The sequence below is a fragment of the Gopherus evgoodei genome, chromosome 22 (genome assembly GCF_007399415.2).
Source record: "Gopherus evgoodei ecotype Sinaloan lineage chromosome 22, rGopEvg1_v1.p, whole genome shotgun sequence".
Taxonomy (NCBI): Eukaryota; Metazoa; Chordata; order Testudines; family Testudinidae; genus Gopherus; species Gopherus evgoodei.
In genome coordinates, this window is record NC_044343.1 from 4,858,563 (window position 1) to 4,882,000 (window position 23,438).

General features: G+C 45.1%; 1 protein-coding gene across 7 annotated transcripts in view; it reads left to right on the forward strand.

The window, feature by feature from the left end:
• The first annotated feature begins 2,472 nt into the window (after positions 1-2,472).
• Positions 2,473-23,438, forward strand: part of SBNO2 (strawberry notch homolog 2) — a 108,608-nt gene continuing 87,642 nt past the window's right edge. The window contains exons 1-3 of one of the 7 annotated variants that reach the window (XM_030540863.1): positions 3,890-4,004; positions 18,309-18,369; positions 19,514-19,574. The gene's annotated coding sequence lies outside the window, so the exon portion shown is untranslated. Of the gene's footprint in view, positions 2,565-3,888; positions 4,005-17,119; positions 18,370-19,513; positions 19,575-23,438 lie in introns of those variants that run through there. The other 6 variants (XM_030540867.1, XM_030540866.1, XM_030540868.1 and 3 more) reach the window with 6 other exon arrangements.

Here is a 23,438-nt window from a genome sequence, read left to right on the forward strand (position 1 = left end):
CTCAGTTTCTGAGTGTTTCACTTACTGTTTTTCAACATCCAATTAAAACATGAACTGGTCAGTTTCAAAGCCTTTTCCCTCTGGGGATCTAGACTCGTGTGTCTTGTCACAAGCAGAGCGTAGCCAGAATAACTTCCCCAGTGTGGAGAGCTGCAATGGGATAGTGTTGGGGCAGCGAATTCTGCAGCAACTGGCTATGAATAATGCAAGACTCTAGCCAGCTATTATCTGCCCTACACTTTAATTAGCACTGAAAAGCTGGCTATTCTTGGGGGTGGTCATCTCAAGATGGGCTGGGGGCATATTGGCAAGGGATGGTGTGTGGGGGAAGACTGCACAGTTTCTGATCTGGCTGTGCCTGCTTCAGGTGAATTGATCCCCCTGGCCCTGTCTCTCACTCTGGGCTGGCAGGGATGGAGAATGCTCTGCAGGTGGCATGCTCTGCTTGTGGAAAAGGAGGGGGGGCTTTGTGTCACTCAGCAGTGGCTGGTGAGGGAGCAGAGCTGATAGGCTCCAAGCCCACTCTCCCACACACTTCCCCGGGCTGGTGGGAGAACGGGCTTGAAGTTAAAACAAGGGCTGTATGGAGGAGGTAGAGGCTGATGTGGTGGGGGAGAGGCAAGGAAGTTGAGAGGTTCCATTATGTTTTGTTGATCTTAACTCTGGATAAAATCCAGCTCAATAAAATCTGGGCGCATAACCCCCAAAGATATGGAATGGAAACAGATGTCAAGGAAATTGCACATATAGACAACTGAGCATGTTTAATTAAATGCACACTCAGGACTCCCAGACAGGATGATGAGTGGGAGGCAGGCTGGCTTCCTCAAAGGCTGTTATGATAAAAAATCCTTTTGTTCTCTTTACCTCCTTTGAAGTTAATTTCTTTTGATGGCGATAGAGTGGTTCTTAGATGGTGTTTGGTGGTGGCTGAACAGAACTCTACAATAGGGATGTTATTCCTGCTGGGGTTCCCACTTAAACTGATCCTGCTCAATACCCCTCCTGTTTTAGCATTGCCCATGTGTGGGTTTGAGAATTTCAGTAGGGCTTCCGGTATCCTTTTTTAGTGTCCTTGAACTTATTTGGAAGAATTCCTGGTGACCCAGCTGCTTAATATATGAGCTGATGGGGCCATGGTCCAGAAAACCCTAAAACTTTATATAGAATGCCTTCAAACATTGTTATGACTTCGGGGAGGGGACCCCAGCTGCTAGGAAGCTGGGCCCCATTTTAGCTGCCGCTGTTGGGGTTTCACAATTGTGGGAGTCAGTGGCTCCTGATTGTGATGGGCTATCCCTGTTAGAAGGTGTGATGGCTGTTGCTGAGGCCCTTCAGAACTAAAAACATGAGCTGTGACCACTTGAACTAAAGAGCCAAGGCCTTTAGGTGGCTCTGAAACAGACTCAAATCCTCTATTGGACATAGAGGGGGGAACCTGTAAGATACATTTACAGGTATCTACATTCTACAGGGAAACACTGCAAATGGATGAACTCATCTACTTAGACTCTCTCTGTGTCATGGATGGTGGGTGAAGCCTGGGCACGGGGAGGCTAGTCCCTGGCCTGGCCCTTCTGCCTGAGTCCCCTCCCCCCCGAGGCCACCCAAGCACCTTCAGCCCTGGAGTGGCAGGCAGTGCAGCCCCAGCTCCGGGGGCCCCCCAGCGCTGGGCAGCCCCAGCAACCCCAAGTCCAGGCCATAGAATAGCCCAAAATCCAGGCCCCAGCTCCACCCAGCAGGCTTCCTGGAGAAGGAGGCAGCCTGACAGGGCTGGGGCAACTAGCCACAAGCAGTAGGAGGGGGCTTTGGGGTGGAACATGGGTGGAGCCAGGTGGGCTTTTTACTGGCTGTGGCTAGTGAACACTGGGCAAGAACAGGCTGCGAGCATAGGGGAAAGGAGGGCTTTCCACATTAGAAGTAGCATGAACGTGGCGACCAGCATGCACTGGCACTGCCAGGCATGAAAGCCTTTTCATTCACCACAACAGCAAGTAAATCAACACCTGACCCCACAACAAACACATAGAGGCTCCTTGTTTCACACTGTCTGGAAACCCTCCTGTTTTATTCATGCTCGCAGCCCTTCTTCTCACTAGCTTATTGCACTGGACATTGATATGGTAAAGGCCAAGCAGATGGCAGCGGTTCTGGGCTGTTGGTAGTTTCTAGCTGAAGAGATGGAGCAAAAGTGGGATATCTGCATTGTTGTGCTTGGATTAGAACAGTTAATGTCAACATAAAAATAGCCCCCTGTGGAATGCACTTTTTGCAGGAGCCCATCGGGGTTTATTTTTGTCTAGGTGTCCAGGGAATTAAAAGTGGCAAAGATCCAACACAAGGGACAGGAAGGAAACCGAAAATGGAGAGCATTGGAAAGGTAGCTGGGTTCATTTCCAGAACAGAGAGTTTATTTCAGTTCATTTCAATGACTCAGCATATCTGTTGTCAATTCACAGAAGGAGAACACTGGGTCTGTGTGGGACAGAAGCAACTGTAGCTCGGCCACTGTGATGTCCCTGGAAATCTGGTCCAGTTCTAACCGTGCTTATCTACCTTGCGAGGTAGATTATCGCTAGCCCCACTTTGCGAGTTGGAAAACCGAAACACGCTGGGTGTGTCCCCACAGCAGCGAGTCTCACAGCCCAGCCAACAGACTTGGGTTCATGCGACGGCACCGAAAATTGTAGTGCAGCCATTTGGATGGCTGGCGCTTGGGCCCTGAAGTCCTCCCAGCTCCCTTACTTCAGAGCTAGAGCTCGAACGTCTCCACAGACCCGGCTCTGTGACTGGCTGTGTAGATGCACCCAGGGCAAGCAAATTGCCTGAGCTGTCAGAGCTAGGAATAGAACCCAGCAGTCCTGTCTCCTCTCCTTTGTTCTTACCCACACCACAGCGTCGGTCGGGGGGGGGGGGGGAAGAGAAAGAGACCGTCCCCCACTATTCCTACAGCCCCAGTCGCTCTCTGCAATGTCAGCCCCAAATATCACAACTGACACTTGTGGCACTGCAGCAGGCAGGACAGTGCAGGGGGTAGCTGTGGGGGGCAGGCAGCAGGGGGTTGCACTGGGGGGTAAGTAGCAGGGGGTGGCAGTAGGCAGCAGAAGACAGCGTGCAGGGGGTGGGGGCAGGGGTGCTGGTAGGTAGGAGGGGACGGCAGTAGGAGCAGGGAGTTGGGTGGCAGCAGGGGGCAGGGGGTGGCAGTAAGCAGTGCAGGAGTGGTGGTAGGTTGGGGGGCAGGGGTGGTAGCAGGGTGCAGTGTTAGGTAGCGGGGGTAGGGAGTGGAGGTGGGGGTAGGAGTGGGGGCACTAGGGAAGGGGGTAGTGGGAGAGGCGGGGTGCGGGAGGCACTGGGGCGGGGGGTGGTAGGTGATGGGGGAGGGGGTGCGGGAGGCACTGGGGCGGGGGGTGGTAGGTGGTGGGGGAGGGGGGCACTGGGGCAGGGGGTGGTAGGGGAGGGGGACACTGGGGCAGCGGGTGGTAGGTGGTGGGGGAGGGGGTGCGGGGGGGCACTGGGGCGGGGGGTGGTAGGTGGTGGGGGAGGCGGGGTGCGGGGGGCACTGGGGCGGGGGGTGGTAGGTGGTGGGGGAGGGGCTGCGGGGGGCGGTGGGGGAGGGGGTGGTAGGTGGTGGGGGAGTGGGTGCGGGGGGGGCACTGGGGCGGGGGGTGGTAGGTGGTGGGGGAGTGGGTGCGGGGGGGCACTGGGGCGGGGGGTGGTGGGGGAGGGGGTGCGGGGGGGCACTAGGGCGGGGGGTGGTAGGTGGTGGGGAAGGGGGGCGGGGGGTGGTAGGTAGGGGGCGGGTAGGAATTGTCGGTACGGGCAGGCAGGTGGCGGCTCCCACACCCCGTTACCCCCGCTCCGCTGCCCCCCCCCCCCGGTTCCGGCCTGGGGGCCGGAAGTTCGTGTACGCAAGACGCCTCCCAAGATGGCGGCGGCGGCGCGAACCCGGAAGTGAGGAGCCGCCTCTAGGAGGGAGTCTGAACCCCGACGCCCCTTGGGACCAGGTGAGAGCCGCCCGCTACCCCCGGGCGGAGCGATCCGCGGGGCCGGGACCGGGGAACCGCCGGGTCAGAGTCTCTGGGGAGCCGTGGGGGGGCCAGGGCCCTTTGCTTCCCCTCCCCCTGAGTCAGGGCTCTAGGGAGCTGTGGGGGGGCCAGGGCCCTTTGCTTCCCCCTCCCCTGTGGTCAGGGCTCTGGGGAGCTGTGGGGGGGCCAGAGCCCTTTGCTTCCCCTCCCCCTGAGTCAGGGCTCTAGGGAGCTGTGGGGGGGCCAGGGCCCTTTGCTTCCCCCTCCCCTGTGGTCAGGGCTCTGGGGAGCTGTGGGGGGGCCAGAGCCCTTTGCTTCCCCTCCCCCTGAGTCAGGGCTCTAGGGAGCTGTGGGGGGGCCAGGGCCCTTTGCTTCCCCTCCGCCTGGGTCAGGGCTCTAGGGAGCTGTGGGGGGGCCCAGGGCCCTTTGCTTCCCCTCCCCCTGAGTCAGGGTTCTAGGGAGCTGTGGGGGGGCCAGGGCCCTTTGCTTCCCCCTCCCCTGTGGTCAGGGCTCTGGGGAGCTGTGGGGGGGCCAGAGCCCTTTGCTTCCCCTCCCCCTGAGTCAGGGCTCTAGGGAGCTGTGGGGGGGCCAGGGCCCTTTGCTTCCCCTCTGCCTGGGTCAGGGCTCTAGGGAGCTGTGGGGGGGCCCAGGGCCCTTTGCTTCCCCTCCCCCTGAGTCAGGGTTCTAGGGAGCTGTGGGGGGGCCAGGGCCCTTTGCTTCCCCCTCCCCTGTGGTCAGGGCTCTGGGGAGCTGTGGGGGGGCCAGAGCCCTTTGCTTCCCCTCCCCCTGAGTCAGGGCTCTAGGGAGCTGTGGGGGGGGCCAGGGCCCTTTGCTTCCCCTCCGCCTGGGTCAGGGCTCTAGGGAGCTGTGGGGGGGCCCAGGGCCCTTTGCTTCCCCTCCCCCTGAGTCAGGGTTCTAGGGAGCTGTGGGGGGGCCAGGGCCCTTTGCTTCCCCCTCCCCTGTGGTCAGGGCTCTGGGGAGCTGTGGGGGGGCCAGAGCCCTTTGCTTCCCCTCCCCCTGAGTCAGGGCTCTAGGGAGCTGTGGGGGGGCCAGGGCCCTTTGCTTCCCCCTCCCCTGTGGTCAGGGCTCTGGGGAGCTGTGGGGGGGCCAGAGCCCTTTGCTTCCCCTCCCCCTGAGTCAGGGCTCTAGGGAGCTGTGGGGGGGCCAGGGCCCTTTGCTTCCCCCTCCCCTGTGGTCAGGGCTCTGGGGAGCTGTGGGGGGGCCAGAGCCCTTTGCTTCCCCTCCCCCTGAGTCAGGGTTCTAGGGAGCTGTGGGGGGCCAGGGCCAAGTCAGGGTCTCTGTAGAGCCATGGAGGGGCAGGTCTCTGCTTCCCTTCCCTGGGTCACAGGGGTGGGGTAGATTTCTCTGCTTCTACCCCCCTTCTCTCAGGTCAGGATTTCTGGGGAACCATGTGGGGCAAGGGCTCTTTGCTTACTCCTCCCCCCACCCCAAGGGTTCAGGGAAGCTAAGTGGGGGTCAGGTTTCTCTTCCTCCCCCCACTAAGGTCAGGGTCTCTAGGGAGCTTTGTGGCGGGGGGCAAGTCTCTCTGCTATTCCTCTCCCCAGGGTCAGTTCTTGGGGGGAGAGTTCTGTCCTACACCTTCTTCCCTGTCCGTTACCTCATTTATTTCTCTTTTCTGGAAAGAAGGGGCTAGTGCTTCAGGTTTCCTCAGTTCCTCCAAGGAGGCTATTCCTCCTCAAGTTATCTTTATTAGTCAGAGTTTTGACAGGCCTGAAGGTGTAGCTGTTTGAGTCATTTCCTGAAGCACAATCCAAGCAATGCAACTTCCTACGTGGGCCAAAGGTTTGGCTTACCCATGCTAGTCATGGTGCCTAGAGTTAGGGCTGAGAATCTGGATTGATATCTAGTCTGAACCATCCCCAGGTATTGTAGAAGATAATCCTACCTATACATAGCCCCTTTTATCCGAAACCCATTTACAAGAGTCACCTCGCCCATCATTAAAATGCAATCACTTCTGGGGTGCAGTGAGAGAACTCTTAAAGAGTGTAACATAATGCCACAAGATAGTTTGGGACGGGAAGGGAGGAGTTATGTTGGCCTGCCTTTGAAGGACCTCGGTTATTGTATTAAGGTGTAACACCTGGTGTTCTGAGTCCCCTGGTAGTATTTGGGGACAGGTAGTTTGTCCAGATTAACCCTCGATTTGTGTGTACAGCACCTAATACAATGGACCCTTCCTCCGCCCAATCCTGTTGGGGCTGCTTCTGTTATACAGCTAAATAAAAACAATTTATTTTTTTAAAAGTCTGGCCCTTTTGTTGTGGGGAAAGAGAGGCTCTTATCTACCTATCTGTTTCTGCTGACATTACATTCTCTAGGGGCCTTTCCGTTAACTGTTAAATGACTTGCTCTTGAAGCCTTACTTCAAATCCTTAGGAGACTATTCCACGTGCCAATATGCCTCTCTGTTAAATTTTGCCTGGTTGTTTTTAGATATTATTGAAGAACAAGAAGGAAATCTCTTATGGAAGTAAAGTAGCTCCTGAATTTATGAATACACTCCCTTTTTATGTGTATTATGAGCCAGATTCTTCCACCCTTTCTGAGGCTGAGTAGCATGTTACTCTACAAGTAGACTGAAGGACTAAAATGTGATTATTCGTGGATTATTTGGTGTGAGTAGGGGTATCAGAATCTGTCCCTATTTGATGTCTAGACCATCAGCCTTTTCTATGTAATTACTGCACAGCACTCTGGATTTTTCTAGCATGAAAATGTTTTTAAAAATAAGTAAAGTTTATTATGCACTTGAAAAAAAAATTCTAATGTTAATTCCTAGTGTGAGGCAAGGACCAGGCTTTTCTAATCCCATGTAAAATTTACTTCCCAAAATAAAACTGTTTGCATGGGGAACATGGCTTGTTTAGCCTAGCCAAAAGAAGGCTGAGGGAGGATATGATTGCTCTTTATAAATATATCAGAGGGATTAATATTAGGGAGGGAGAGGAATTATTTAAGCTTAGCACCAATGTAGACAAAGGAACAAATGGGTATAAATGGGACACTAGGAAGTTTAGACTTGAAATTAGACGAAGGTTTCTAACCGTTAGAGGAGTGAAGTTCTGGAACAGCCTTCCAAGGGGAGTAGTGGGGGCAAAAGACATATCTGGCTTTAAGAAGAAGCTTGATAAGTTTATGGAAGGGATGGTATGAAGGGATAGCTTAATTTTGGCAATTGATCTTTGATTATCAGCAGATAAGTATGCCCAGTGGTCTGTGATGGGATGTTGGATGGGATGGGATCTGAGTTACTGCAGAGAATTCATTCTTGAGTGCTGGCTGGTGAGTCTTGCCCACATGCTCAGGGTTTAGCTGATTGCCGTATTTGGGGTCGGGAAGGAATTTTCCTCCAGGGCAGATTGGCAGAGGCCCTGGAGGTTTTTCACCTTCCTCTGCAGCATGGGGCATGGGTCACTTGCTGGTGGATTCTCTGCTTGAGGTCTTCAAAGCACAATTTGAAGACTTCAATAATTCGGACATAGGTTAGGGATTTGTTATAGAAGTGGATGGGTAGGGTTCTGTGGCCTGCTTTCTGCAGGAGGTCAGACTAGATGATCATATTGGTCCCTTCTGACCCTAAAGTCTATGAGTCTATAAAGTGACAGAAATAAATGAGTGTCTCATTTCAGAAAATCCTTTCTGCGCTGAGACCTTGAATGTCAAATTCTTGCCCACAATGGTGTTGATCTTAATTGCCCAGTTCATAGCCCCTGAAAAATAGAGCTTATGTGACAGGCTCTTAACTCTAGTGCTGCTAGTGGTCACCTATCTACTTGGATCTTAATGTTGTTAAATATCAGTTCAGTGCTTAAAGCAGGGTTCTGCTGCGACAAGAGACTGTAAAAAATGGAATTAGGTTCTACTTCTATTTTGATTCTAAAGCAAATGTTCTCAGTTTACAATAAAAATAGATGGCTTTTTTCTAAATTCCAGTCCTGCAAACTCACCAAGGGTTCTGAAAGTTTCCTCGGGTTCTCTTTGACTTGTAGCATCATCATCACTTGTAAATTCTGCAGGCAACAACATGCCCTCTGTTGTATCTGTGCAATCCTATTGTCTTCGGGATGGGGTGTGGCAGAGGGGGCGGCAGAGGCCTAACCTGAGGGAGAATGTAGCCCTGCAGTTGGAATTTTTAAGTTAACAGTTCTGTTGAAAGCGTTTGAGGCAGGAGGGATTCCAGATCCCTCTTGCGTAGCTGGGTTGGTTCTGTCAAGTGGGCGTGCAGGGGTTGCCAAAACAGGCTCTTGTTGTTGGAAGATGTCTGTATTGTATTTACTTGATAGAAAAGTAGGTTGTAATATCATGAGTACTGTGTGCATCCATTTATCCCATAAAGAAGTAGTTTTCCAACAAAGTTCGGTGGATAGGATGCAAAGTCAGGAGACCTGTTCCCATCTCCATCTCTTGCTCTTTGTAGGACCCCTGGCAAATCACTTAGCTTTTATGCATCAGTTTTCCAATCCAGATAATGATACTTTCCAGCTATATAGCCTGGTGGTCAAACCCTTATGAAAGCTGTAGTGCTGAAATCTTGAACTTTTCTTATATTTATGTACCATTTAACGGAAACATACATTCACTTTAATTGTCTGAATTTTTTTAACCCTTCGAAGCAAGAGTCTAAAATCTTCAGGTATCTTGATACTTGGCAAAATCAGCATTTTCTAGAGCACCAAAGTTTAATAGTTGCATTCTAGTTTCCTAATATTTGAATAATATAGGGCTGGCAGAACTATAGCTGCTTGGTATTATCATCAACTTAGACCATAAGAACGGCCATACTGGGTCAGACCAAGGGTCTGTCTACCCAGTATCCTGTCTTCCAGCAATGGCCAGTGCCAGGTGCCCCAGAGGGAATGAACAGAACAGGTGATCATCAGGTGATCCATCCCCTGTCACCCATTCCCAGCTTCTGGCAAACAGAGGCTAGGGACACCATTCCTGCCCATCTTGGCTAATAGCCATTAAAAATAACACTCTGCCTGGATTTTTTTTTTTTGGTCCTAGTATTGTTACACCTGAGGTTACTAATAATTAGAGGGAAAATAATCTCTTTTCCGATTTCCTTACCTTGACAGCACTTGCCTGTATCTGGTATCGTGTTTTATGTGGGCTTTCTCACATCAGACAGCGATAGGAAAAGGATTTTTATAAAAACAGGAAAATGTTATTGTGAACCCACAAAAATTGGCAGGACAACTCTGGAGCCAGAATAGCACCTGACACTACTTCTAGCTCTTTTTTTTTTTTTTTAAAGTAACTAGGTCTCGATTTGACACTGTCTGTATAAAAATGCTCTGAAAGAACCTGCTGAGCTGCCATGACATTTTTTCTTTCACATACGAACTTGCCCTTCCTTCCCCCAGGGGTCCTTAACCTCCTGTCAAATCCATAGAGTCCTCCATCTTTTCCCATGCTTTATGCTCCCCACTCTTGAATAGGAGAGGACTCCTTTGGGTCGCTACTGAGCATTGAGATATTCCCTCTCCCAAAGGCTGCATCATCTTGGAGAGAGAGAGAGAGAGAGAGAGAGAGAGAGAGAGAGAGAGAGAGAGAGAGAGACACACACACACACACACACACACACACACACACACACACACACACACACACACACACACACACACACACACACACACACACACACACACACACACACACACGACTGAGGCAGGAGACAGTAGGAACCAGTAACTTGTAGGTGGTATAGAGCATTATACCTCACTGACGTGTGCTTTAAAAATTGGAGCTACTTTCGTCTTGTTTCAGTAAGATCCTTTTCTTTACATTAATGTATAAATGGACAGAAAAGATTTTTTTAGACGTGTGTTCAAAATTGTTCCGATGCGAGGACCTTGTACAGCAAGTTTCAGCATGGAGTAGTCTTTTTAAATGGCTAAGTTGTAGACTCCTGAAATGGTTTATAATGGAAATGCTGACACAACTTTAATGTTTTTTTGAACAGTAACACTGTAATAAAGAGCTAACTGTACAGTCAGTGAAAACTGAGTTGTGATTTTAATCACTAGAGTCTGAATCTGTCAGGAAAGCCTTCTAGGCTTAATTAAGAGAAGTTTATATTCTTCTTTGAAACATTTTTTTAAATTTAAAATCTTTCCAGTCTTTTTGGTAACATGATCTAGAACTGTAAACATATTACTGTGAAAAAGGCTGACATAGCGAAATACACATTGAGCCAGCCTGAAACGAGCTTAAAGTGCTATGTTTATGTATTTATGACTAGTAAGAAGGCAAGCTTTGATGTCTTCGTACAGCTTTTTCCACTGGGAGTGGTGATGTGGTCATTCAGAGCGTTCATAACTCCTCTGGTAGGGCTGCACATGGGGCCAGGATCTTTTGGGCTAGACAGACGCCATGTACTCCTGAGGCCTGGTGTACACCTAGAACTTTGATTGACCTTCACTCAGGACTGAAAAATTTTGCACTTCAAATTACCATAGGTAGATCAACCTAACCCCTGGTTCAGAGGTGGCTAGGTTGATGGAAGTATTCTTCCATCAGTCTAGCTACTGCCTCTCCGAGAGGTAGATTACCTGTCCTACATCGATGGAAAAATCTCTCCCACCGATGTAGGAAGCAACTACACAATGGCCTTACAGCAGCACACCTGCAGCCCCATAGCTGTACTGCTGTAGTGTAGATATACCTTAACTTCATTCCCTTACTTCCCTAGGTAGTGATCGGATCACAAGGCAGAGGAAGGATGGTCTTGTGGCTGAGGCACAGGATAGAGAATCTGGAGACCGGGGTTCGTCTCTTGCCTCTACCATTTTTGCCAGTGGTGATATTGCCCTGATGTGTCAGCTGCTTGGTTGAAAGTACCCCTGCTCTTAGTTACCCACATTGCCATGTTGTCTGAGCCTCTCTTTGTGCTCTCTCATACGGGTTGTATAACCTTTTGTGTCTTTGAAATTTCAGAGCACAGCCAAGTGTATATGTGGTGGTTTATAGGTTTCTACAGAAATGTTCTGAGTTTCTTGGCAGAGTTGGGGGAGGGAGGCATTTTCTTGTGAATGACTTTTCTACCTGGAAATAGAAATACGTCATTTATCTCTTCTACCAAATAAAAGGGCTCTGATAGATGGATTCTGCCTCTTCCCTCCCTAGAATGTGTTTCCCTTGCAGTAATCCAGCCTAAGACTGTATTTGAGTCCTAGTTTAAGCAATAGTCCATTGCTGTAAACAAAATGTTTGAATTTCAAGTCAAACCATTAAAGTCAAGGCAGCCTGTGAGTGAAGAGAGAGACTGTGCTTTACAGCGAGTCCTTTGTGGGGAAGAAATATGAAACTCTGAACGGTGAATTGGTGCTCTGATAGTTCTGCTGATGGAACTGAGGTCTGGGGAAGCATGAAACATAATGTCCTAATGTCATTCTGCAAGCTGATTGAATGACGAATGAGGTCAGAATTACAGATAACTCAGCAGCAATAAAGTTGTATTGTGCTGTCTTGAAATGAAAGTATCTATAGAAGACTTAATGTAAAATATATCCACATTTGGGTTAACATAACAAAGTTCCTCTCCAGTGTATGTTGTTGGTAAAGCAGGTGAAGCATGGGACTGCTTAATCTCACTAGGATGTTCAGTTTATTAAGCTTATGGGGCAGAATAGAAAGCTTCTTGCCTTTTTCTTGGGCAATTTGGGGAATAACCTCTGGGGGCCTACATCAACAGCAAGACTCAAAAGTAAGCTTTTTTAGATTTCCATATACGAATATTTATTATTGCCTTTCTATAGTGCATTTCACCTGTGAATCCCAAAGCACATCATAAACATTAGTGAGGTAACACAACAACCTTTTGTGATAGTATATCCATGTTACAGTTGGAGACTCCGAAGCACAGAGGGGTTAAGTGGCTTGCCCAAAGTTACAAAGTCATTTGTACACTAGAATTGCCTATACTAGAAAGTTGTACCACTTTAGTTACTATCTGTGTAGTTGTGGAACAACTATCCCAGTGTGGATGCAAGGGTTTGTATAAGGGAGCTTTCCACTGGTGTAAGGCACTTTTATATGGTATGACTAGAACTTGTACTGGTATAACTCTGGTATAACTGGTAAAACCCTACACCTTTAACTGCCATAATTCTATCAATGTAGCTTGCAAGTATAGACCAGGCTCAGTGAAAAAGCAAATAAAAGAATTCAGGAATCCTAGCTTCCAATGCTGTGGTTCTTCCTGAGAAGTTCTTTCCCCAATTCCATTACTCCCTTTTCATGAGCTTGGCAGCCCTTTTGTAATGTCCAAGTAGGGGTGGAAATAAAATACTCAGGGGTGAGTTTATTTCACTGTTTGACCCTGCAGACTACAGGTGATTACGCCTTCAAATAAATGCACAAAGTGAATTTATTACAGCCTTACTTAGCATGTTTATTTGAATGTATGCTCAGCCAGTTCTCCATTTATTTTTTTAAACAGAAGAAAATTCAATAGGAGAAGCTGATAATGCAGTGTTGTATCTGAGAATGTAAATGTGCAAGTCAAGACATTCAAAGATTCCCGCAGCAATCATAACTCATCTGCTTTGTACATTTTAGATTGAGACATTTTAACAATGTACTGAGTGATATAAAAGGCTACAGTTGTGAAAAGGGGCTGAGTTGGTATTTTTAGAGAGATTTCCCAATTCTTGTGCATTTAAATTCCCAGCCATGGTGTTGCGTTAATGTGGCGGCTTGTATTGAATTAAACCCACATTTCTTTGCCGAGTGCAATTTCTCCTTTAGTGTCCTCCGGCAATTTAAGTTTTGCCATGACTTTGTTAAATAGGGTTCATTGTTTGTACTTCTATCTCCTTCTGTTTTTATAATCCAGGAGGCCTCTCTCTGGGCGTGTTGTTTTCCAACTGCTGAGCCTTTTCCTGGCACTTGTAATTAAGTCTGTTCCACCACTAATTTAAACCCACCTGGCTTTATCTTTTGGCTTGACTGAATTGTGGATGAGCAGATATTTTCATTTAAAGGAGCAAATTCCCTCCCAACAAGCGCCTTTGATTCTGCAGTATGGTCTGAGCTTCAAAGAGGTGGGGTTAGGGCTGCTTTAAAAGTGAAGTTTTTCCTCTCCGTGCTGTGGATACTTGTATCTTTAGAAGTAAAGTTTGCCTTTTTTTTTTTTTTTTTTTACCTCCACCACCTTCTTGCCTGTGTAGATGGCAAGAAACTTGGAAGTGATCTCAACTTTTCTCCCCTTTGTTTACTGAGTGTACAGTTCGAGCAGTTAATCTGCCAAATATATTCTTTACAGCCATGCTGTGACTCTCTAATAACTTTCACAGCCAAGGTAAGAAGTGAGGAAGGTTTTACCCCTTTCTTACTCAGGCCTATGCACTGTTCTGATACCCTGGGAGTGCAAACTTTACAGAGTTAGGGTAGTGTAAAATCTGTGCTTTTACATAAATGTATCTCAGGTACATTCTGATGTGTCCAAAGCGTTCAAGAGATCAGGGTGCCGTAAATTGTGTGGTACAGGCATGCCCTACATTGACCCCATTTTAATCACATACAGTGTACTTAGAATCTTTCACGTTGATGTTATCCTTTGCTGTCTATCATAAATAGACTTAGTTCTATTCAGAATCAGTTTAAAGATAGGTTTCTTCAGTTGTTTTCCCATAACTCTTTCTAAATTGCATGTTAATCTGTGATTGGGTGAGTTGGGTTACAATTTGCTATATTTTGCACTACAGTTGTTAATACACTGATTCTTTGTTTTTATTTAAAAAAGCAGTTTCAATTTACCCATTTGAATCTACCTTCATAGTCTAAGTTGTTAGGGAGCAAACTCTAGCTTCTGAATATCTGTCTTTCAAACATAAATTCATCAATCTATTCTTAAGGAATTGTAAAAAGTGATCGATCTATCGGGGATCGATTATCACATGTGGTGTAGACACGATAAATAGATCCCTAATCACTCTCCCATCGATTGCTGAACTCCAGCCGTGCGAGAGGCGGAAGCAAAGTCGACGGGGGAGCCACGGCCGTTGATCCAGTGTCGCGAGGACGCGAAGTAAGTAATTTTATTTCGATCTAAGATATGTCGACTTCAGCTACGCTATTCTCATAGCTGAAGTTGCGTATCTTAAATCGATTCCGTCGTCCGTCCCCCCCCCCGTGTAGACCAGGTTTTTTAATTACCCTAGAGTAGTTCTTGCTCTGCTCCTATGTAGTCTGATGCCTGGCTAGCAGAGGGTGCACAGATTAATTTGGGGAAGCTCTTTTCCAAGTGTGACTGATACGCAGATCCTCAGACAAGGAAATTAACAAAGCAGAATCATACTGAGTTTTGCTGTTTGAGAAACTAAGTGTGCCAAATGGAAAGGGACTAAACCAGTTAGGAAAAAACTTTCCATTTTTAAAGGTTACAGCAAATAATGGAAAGAATTAAAAATAATCGTTTGGCACTTCCCATTTAAATATAGAATTGTGGACTAAGGAGGCAAGTGCCTGTTAGTTTTGATCATATTAAACTTTGCACTCACATAGCAACCCTCATCTGAAAATCTCGGTGCTTTTTATGGTATGATGAGACCTCTCAGACCCCCTGTGAGGTTATTAGACCCATTTTACAGATAGGTATACCGAGGAACAGAAAAGATTAAGTTTCCCCATTATCACAAAATAAGTCATTAGCAGAGCAAATTAATTCAGGAGTTGTGATTTCCAGCTTCCTCTCATCACTCATGACAAATTGCTGCTTGGTATGAATTAGTACTTCTCTCTGTATGTTGTTTGAACATAAAGGGGAACTTGTATCTGGCTTGGCTGTTGAGATGTGAAAATCTTTTTTCAGTTTTCAAAGTTCCTGTTTCTGGGGTTACGTGTGTGTGTGTGTGTGTGTGTGTGTGTGTGTGTGTGTGTTAAGAGAGGTCAGTTAAACTTTTAGAGCCCCTGCTAACAAAGGCAGTGATCCGTAGCAAGCTGTATACAACTGACAGCTATTGTCAGTTGACATAAGGAATCAGGGAGATGGGTGGGTGTAGCAAGCTTCCAAATTCCATTTGCATGCAGTGTCTGTGGATGGGCGGCTAGGAAAGGAATGATCACTGTGAGAGATCTTCAGGTAGGAAAAGGAACTAAACAAAAAGTCCTTGGGAACTTGATCATCAGGCCCATGTAATTCAAGAATGGCAAAGTTGAGTTTGACTGTGTATCCTGTGCATACCTGTGGTTTCCTAGCCAGCTTTCTGTAACAGCCCGTCATAGAGGAAATGCTTGTATTTATAGATGTTGAAATATGCGACTGGTATTGTACAGCTTTCTTAATGGTATATGCCCATGAAATTGGGCACTTACCCATTGTCTTATTGATCCTGATTATGACGGAGCCGCTTATTGGGTTTCTCGACTCGCCAGTCAGTGTGAGTTCAAAATAGATTGCCGCACACGTCGCTGTCACTCTCCAAAAAGCCTAAGCCACTTCTGAAAATCTAAATCTCTCTGTTCTTCATTTCCAACTAGTCATATTCCATAGCTGCAGACAAAACTGCCCCTTTATGGACCTGGATTGGGTTGGAAAACTATCATAATGAACTGTTTAAGTGAAAGTCTATTTATAGTGAAACAATTCATATATCTCAATCAGAATGACTCCTGATATAATTAGACTGCTCATAGCTTTATCTTGCTGCGTAGGAAAACAGTTTCATTATTAAGCATAGGATATCCAGCCATTAAGGAGTGAGCATAATGGTTTTTTCATGAGTGTGTGTAATCCATCACTTGAGTGCCTCTGCTCTAAATCATGTTGAAAGATCACTTCATTAGTTCTTCGTGATCCTTACAGAGGGAAATTACTGTTCTTGTGTTTATAAGCATTCACTTTATTCTGCTGGGGTTCCTTTTCTACATTTGTCTTGGCAATAGTGCATGCTTACTGTTTAGCATGGGGTTTACTGGTTGTGCTCCACTGCTGGTCCAGAAGAGTAGTTCCAGTGGCTGTCTTGCGCCCTGAAGCCTGAGAATTTACATCATTTATAAAAGTATCTTGTCTAACATTACACTGGATGTTGAGATATGTGTCTTAAATGCTTCTGCTCAGCGGTATTTTGTGGCAATGAGTTCCACATGTTATGCTTTTAGTAAAATAAAGTGTTTGCTTTTATTGGCTATATCATTTTTGAGATTGGGCGACAAGAACTGAACTCACCCTGAATAGTGTGGCTATACCAGTGATTTATATCATGACATTTTCAGTATTTTCTATCACATTCTTCATATATCCTGATACTTTGTGCTTTTTTGACCGTTATTGGTCTCTAAGATTTTCACTGAGCTTTCTGTGGTGATGCCCAGGTCTCCTGGAGTGGTTACAGTTGATCACTTCTATGTCTGTTTACCCATCTGTAGAGTAAGCATAATGACTTCACAATTATATTTGGAGGCATAATCAGTTTGGAAAGTGCTTTGAGATATTTGCATGGAAGATGCTAAACTCTATACTAATTACATAAATCCATGTATTCATGCCTGAATATCAGTGACATAACAGAATTTTCAGAAGCCTTTGTAATCCATTGCTAACTTCAAGTACCCATCCATCAATCTTCTTGCTGGCTGTCCTCTACTACAATGACCCTCCATTATGCCTTCCATAATAACTTTCTCAAGGTTGTTTCCATCTCTGTGCCTAAAGTGACCAAAGCACAGAAGTTTGTGTCTGTTGATTTCCGACATGAGTGTTTGCTTGTCCCCAATAATATTTATAACATAGGTATTCATCTTTTTCTCCACCCAGGAATTGGCTTATGTCATGAAACAAAAGCATCTAAATTAAATAACAGGCTTAGTAGTAATAGGGTCCAGTTTTTAAAACTTCATTGGCTAAAACGTGGAGAATTGAATTTAGATATTTTTTTGTTTCCTTTTGTTGATACTCTATTGGCACTTTTTTCAAGGATAAGGAACTGGCAGCTAAGATTATGTGACAAAGACTAGGAGCTGATGTACATGTCCATTGCAGGAATTTGCTACTTCATGATGTACATGATGAGTTAGATGACTCAACTTCTACCATTGATGTTGCTTTCACCCTCCCCCTCTATATCTGCATTTCATATTCTCTAGCTCCCAGGAGAGGATGAGGCAGTTTATGACTCTTGAAGTTGGAACTGTTATTTTAATGCACAGTTTTCTCCCAAAGTAGAAGTCATGAGTGTTGAACAATCCCCAAATACCTGAAGGCTGGTAGAACAAAGTGATCCTTGAATATGTTTTCTACCTACTACTCTAGTTGCAGAGAACTTTGCCTATTGAGTCTTTGTAGATGACTTCCAGCAATTTCTAACTTAGAAAGCCAATAAACTTCTGCCTGCGTAGTGAAAGTGTGATAACTGCTCCCATCGTTAGGGTCAAAAGTCTTGCATCTTTAACTAAATTATCTCTGTTCACTGCTTGCCTTGGAGGTTCTGATGTTTCTAGGACAGACGAGATGCTTGTAGGGAATAATTCCTCTTTGATGCTTTGGGTGGCTCTTACAAGATCTTAAGATGAGAAGCTCTAACTTGCCTAAAAGATGGGGTTCATTTACTGCCAGTTTGGTAGGAGGGCCAAACGAGGAAGGGATTGAGTGTAAACTTGCTGAACCATTTGATTTGGGGGTTGTGGACTTCCACTCTGTCATTCCTTGGTAATGTAAAGCCTGGAAAAGCAGCACAGTGCCTGGAAGTGAGACAGCTGTGGCCTTGTACAAAACTTGCTCTCACTTTTGTAATTTTCCATGTGCTTTTGGTAGGATGCTGGAACAGAAATAGCTCCCTGGGGTTGTCATCGCTTCTTGGTTTTTCATGACCAGTATTGACCTTCATTCCCAGAGTTCATGCAGTATCTCTGTGAATGGCTTTAGAACCTTCTGGGAATTTAAATATGTCAGCCAGCCAGCAACTGGCCCATATCAAAATGTGAGTGTACAGTGAGGTATTAAAAACTCTGCATTCATCACCCCGGCATGTGATGTAACTGCTGTATCTTCCTCTATTTAGAATAGGAGACATTTTATGGTTCTGAAGTTATGGCAGAGTGGCAAATGTTTTTGTTTTGTTTTTTTTATGGCACCCACTGTGCTATGCAACCACAGTCTCTGTTCAGAAAAACTGCATTCCTCTGGAGGCCGGTTGGTTTTGTGGCAGTAAATCTAAAAATTGTGTAATGTGTCAGGATGAAAAGATGGATCCCTTACATGTCTCAACTTTCTGGCTTTTTTGCCTCTCTTATGACCATCCTTTTCACCTAAATCAGAGACCATCAAAGGACCATAGAACGGCAGTGTTCCAGCTTTCTCCAGTACTCAAATTTACAGGTAAATATACAACTGCAAAGATGTTTTGCATCAGTTCAGGCTAGAATTATGTGTACGTGCTTGAATTTATCAGAACCAACAAAAAGCTTACATGTATAGATAATTAAGTTTCAGAGTGGTAGCCATGTTAGTCTGTATCAGCAAAAAGAACTAGGAGTACTTGTGGCACCTTAGAGACTAACAAATTTATTTGGGCATAAGCTTTTGTGGGCTAAAAGCCACTTTATCAGATGCATGGAATGGAAAATACAGTAGGAATATATATATATATAGAGAGAGAGAGAGACAGATCATGAAAAGATGGGGGTTGCCATCGTAAGTCTAACGAGACAAATCAATTAAGGTGGGCTATTATCAGTAGGAGAAAAAAAAACTTTTGTAGTGATAATCAGGATGCCCCATTTAGATAATTAAGTGTTAGCCATTGTGGACTTTCTCTAGCAGTGCACATTACCATTGATCTGTTTTGGGTAACTGGATTATTTCAAAGGGATTAATTTACTTTTAGAGTGGAAGACTTTACAAGGAAGTGGTTAGAAGTCAGGATATTTGAAGTCTGTGCCCAATCATACCACTGGCTTTCTGGGTGTCTTTATACAAGTTCTCTCTCTATGCATGAGTTTCCCCCTCTGTAAAATGGAGTTATTACTCACTCTGAGGTCCTCCCGAAGAAGTCCACTATCTTAGTGCAGAGTATTGTTTAGTATCTGAGAGGATATTAGTATCTCTGGATCTCAAAAGTCTTATAGTTTGAAAGCTGTTTTTCTTCATTTTGCTAATTGGGTACAGACTGTTTTGTAAGAGTTTTCTTAGGGAGCTAAGTACATTTTTAGAGAAATGCACTCTATACTGTAGAGAACCCATCAAGTGAAATGTAATGTTGCCAAGACATGAGATAATGTAGAACAGACAGGGAGAGTTTCTGATATTGATTTTACTCTTCATAAGTTACTGTTTGTTGGATGTATAAGTGAAGCTGTACATTTGCTACAGCTGTTACGGGAATCACGGCTTCTGATTTCCTATCAAAAGCTGTTACAAACTTAAAAAAAACCAACCCTCTGGTGAAGAGAACAGACACACTGTTGTAAAGGCACCAGAGTATATCGATATCTCTCAAACAGTCTCTGACTTTAACCTGTAGGTCAGCACACCTCACCCCCTCTGCCCAGTAACTGCTGAGCTTGCCTATTTGCCGAAGGAAGGTAATCTGTAAAGAAAAAACTGTTTGCCATTTACTGTTCTATCATAGTGTATCAAGGACCTCAGTTTTATCTAAATTATTCCCCCGCCCCCCCCCCCCACACTTTTGCTTGTTTACATTAACAATATCAGGTTGTGACAGGTCTGTCTGGTTGGAGAACATTGTGATGTTTGGAACATCTGGATGGGGACATCACAGGAGAAGGAAACTTGAGCTGTAGGTCTCATCTCCCCAACATTTTCATTTAGGAGCTGGGATATCGCAGCTCAGATTTCATCATCCTATGATGAAACCATCTGTGTCCTCCTGCCCAAATCTCCCAGCCAGAAGAGGGAAGTCAGGAACTTACAAAAGCAGGCAAAAAAGTTAAATCAACTCTGAGGTCATTTTTGCATGGCATAAAGGAGGTCAGTAAAGAGCCCAGGCAAACCACCACCTTTGCTTTGCATTTAAACCTTAACCCTTTGCTGCTGTATTCTTTTTAGGTGTAACTTGTAATTAGTGTAGTATCAGCAGAGCATGTCAGGAACAGTAGGTAGAGGAAAGAGGAACAAGGAGGCAACCCTGAAACCAAAAAAGAAAAGATCCAATTAATTGAAGACCACTAATGATCAGTAGCTGGGACTTAGGTCATCTCTTCAAAATGTATCTTGAGTTACCATCTAAAACATTCCAGATATGGATTCATGCCAGTGTATTCTCTGTCCCTCTCTTGCAAATTCCATTTATATAAGCTAATGCATGTGACGTATGCTGGGAGGAAGAAGTCCTTAGATGTTCTGTAGCTGCTGAAGATTGGCTAATAGATCAAGGGGACTGAAGTCCATGTAATGGCATTAGCTAGTGCCCAGCATGCTAACTAAACATTTTTGGGTATTTGCACTTGTGGACTTATTGACTTAAAATCAGAGTACAGATTTTATAGAGTAATAAAAAGAAACAATTCTGCACATGTAAAACTCTGGAAAAAGCAGGCAAGTGGAAACTGATGTAGGGGACTTCCTTACCCTAGGAAAGAGGTGTTTCTTCTACTAGCCATTAGTGAATGATGTGAATGAACTCAATGTGATTGGGAGCATGTTCAGATAATTTGACGTTATGTTGCTGACGCTACCTTGCCGCTATCTACACTCTGTTTTGGGGCAAGGTTTTGCTGTGCTTTTCCAGGAAATTTGTCCTTTTTTCTAAAAGCACCTTGATTACTTGGAGAGTTTTTTTCTTATTTGACTGGGGTAAAAAAATTTAAAATGGGGAATAAATTCTGACAGTTGTTATAATTTGTCAGACAATGGGGATGGACAAAAACCAGATTAGTTATCTTGTTGAAGTCAGATCAGATTTCTCTAATCAGTTTAAACCTTCCCAGAAAGAGCTCTGCCTTAATTTGTTTAAGCCTACAGTTGCATTGAGCATAACTGGTCAATTTTACTCAGCATAATTTGCGTTCTACTGGATGGCCACACCCTGCTGAGCCTGCAGCTTCTACCTGAAAGGATTTGTCAGGTTGCATAAACCATACGAGTCCCAGTATGACCGCCTCTGTGTTTAAAAGAAAAAGGGAAACCTTTTAAACTACAAAGTGGTTAGCCTCTGGCAAATGATTTCAGTTTGTGAGCCCCAGTCACGTGAGCGCATTTAACCATATGCCCTCAATGGTTGCATTTTGAACGGTAACTTTTTTATTTTTCATTGGTTAACATGATCCTGTTTTTAAAAGTATTTGTAGCTCTATTCAGAACTAGCACATTATACTGGCAGCCATCCTGAAAAGGCTTTGAATAGGATATCACTTGCCCATCCATGAAATAGCATCAGCAAAGTCTTCAGAGGTTCTTGTTATCAAGCTGTCCAGCGTTGTGCTGCGCTCGGATCAGGGATAAGTTCTACTTAAGATTTTGTGTGTGTGTACAGGTGGTTTTATTAAATGTCCAACAGACCCAGTCCTGAAACCAGTGGGAGGAGTTGCTTGAGTAGGGAATTCAGGATCCTGCAGTATGGCCAGTTTACAGTCAAAAGTTAAGTTGATCCAGCTATGTCATTCAGGCATGTAAAAAAAGTAAAATCTGCACCCCAAGATGTAGTTAAGCTGACCTAACCCCTGACGTAGATAGAGCTAGGTTGATGGAAGAAGTCTTCCACTGACCAGCTACTTCCTCTCCAGGAGACGGATTAGTTAACGCAAACAGGAGAACCTGTTCTGTCACTGTACTGAGTGTCTACGCTGAAGCGCCACAATGGTGTTGCTGCAGTGCGATAACTGACCACTGTAGCATCTCAAGTGTAGACAAGCCCAAGATTTAATCAGCAGCATTAAAAGTGTGTTCCAGTAAACATGCAATGTTTGGAAGAGTCCCTTGCAGAGCTTGGTAATATTATTGCAATGAAAACCAGTGTTTACGGAGGGATACTTTATTTCTTATCTGATTGCAGTAGTGCCTAGAGCCCCGATCAGGTACTGAATCCCCATCATGCAAGGAACTGCACGTACTTACAATGAAAACATGATCTCTGCTCCAAAGAGCATATAATCTAAGTATTACTTTAAAAAAATAAAACTTAACAATTTTTTTGTAGCCTATCAAATTGTAGCTCTTTTATTAAGTGTTGGAAAGTTCTGTGAAGTCTTGGCACGAGGCCTATGTTAAAGTAATGTTTTGTTTTCTGGACAAATAATTATGTGCTTAGTGATGGAATTTCAATATAGAAATTGGAGCTTCAGCAGTTTTGTATTGGGGGATGAAGCACAGCCTGTTTGATAAATGGCCTAGTACGAATTCAGATTCCCACTAATTTGTCTGGGTGATGTATTTAAAGGGACCCCTTTCACTTGAAATCGAGTTGGGTTTAAAAACCACGAGCTAAAAGTCATTTCAGTTACTACACCTGCCTCTGCTAATGTTTGTGGATTTACAACCCCAGAGTTTCATATCTTCTAAAATTTTTCTCTCCCCTGCTGCTGTGTAAGCGGTTTCCCAAGAGTTGTCAGATACGTAAAATAAACTAAAAACAGGGAGTACTTTTTCTCTATTACCATAATCTTTGGTGGAGGGGAAAAACAACAACAGGCAGTGTAAATGTGAGTAAATACATTTGTGTGAATTTGGGTGCTTGCAGAGGATAGTTGGACTGACATCCCTTAATACTGAGGATGTCTCAACTCTTTACCCACAAAACAGCTACTGCATCCCTAGTAGCCTTGCAAGCTCCCCAGCTGTGTTGCAATGCTTGTTGGAGAAACCATCTCTAGAAGAGTTCACTTTCCATATAAACCTCTGTGTGCCAAAGAGGCTGCCAGTTCATGCCCATTATGGTTCTAGTGGCAGAGGGGTTGGAGTTAAGCTGTGGACTCCTGTCTACTGTATTTCAGTTGGGCACAGTAGCTTCTCATCACTGTTGGTCTAGGCTGGGTTTAAATGAATAACCGGGAAATGCATTTTTCTAATCTATTGTCAAGCCCCTTTGCCACCCAGTACTCTTCAGTCTTGTTTTTTTTAACAAATAGGGTTGAGAAAAGAACTGTCCTTGCAGTCAAATATGAGATTGTCATGATAACTCTTTTGGGGTACAGGTTTGCTATAAAATCATGATGGAGCCATTCATATTCTAAATGCATGGATTGACTTTTAACTTTGCACAGACGTTATACAAGTGTCAGCTCTTGAGTGTCTCGAGGATCCAAAATACACTTTGCTCTCCCAGCTGACTAGCCCTGATCCAAGAGGTATCCTGACATGGATGCTAGTACACAAAGTAGTAAACATGAAGTCATGTTAACTTCACTTCCATCCTCCTAGCACTTGTCTACAGCACGGGGGCGGGTTAGGTCACTGTTGGCACGTTTCTTATGCAGGAATAAATTTTACAG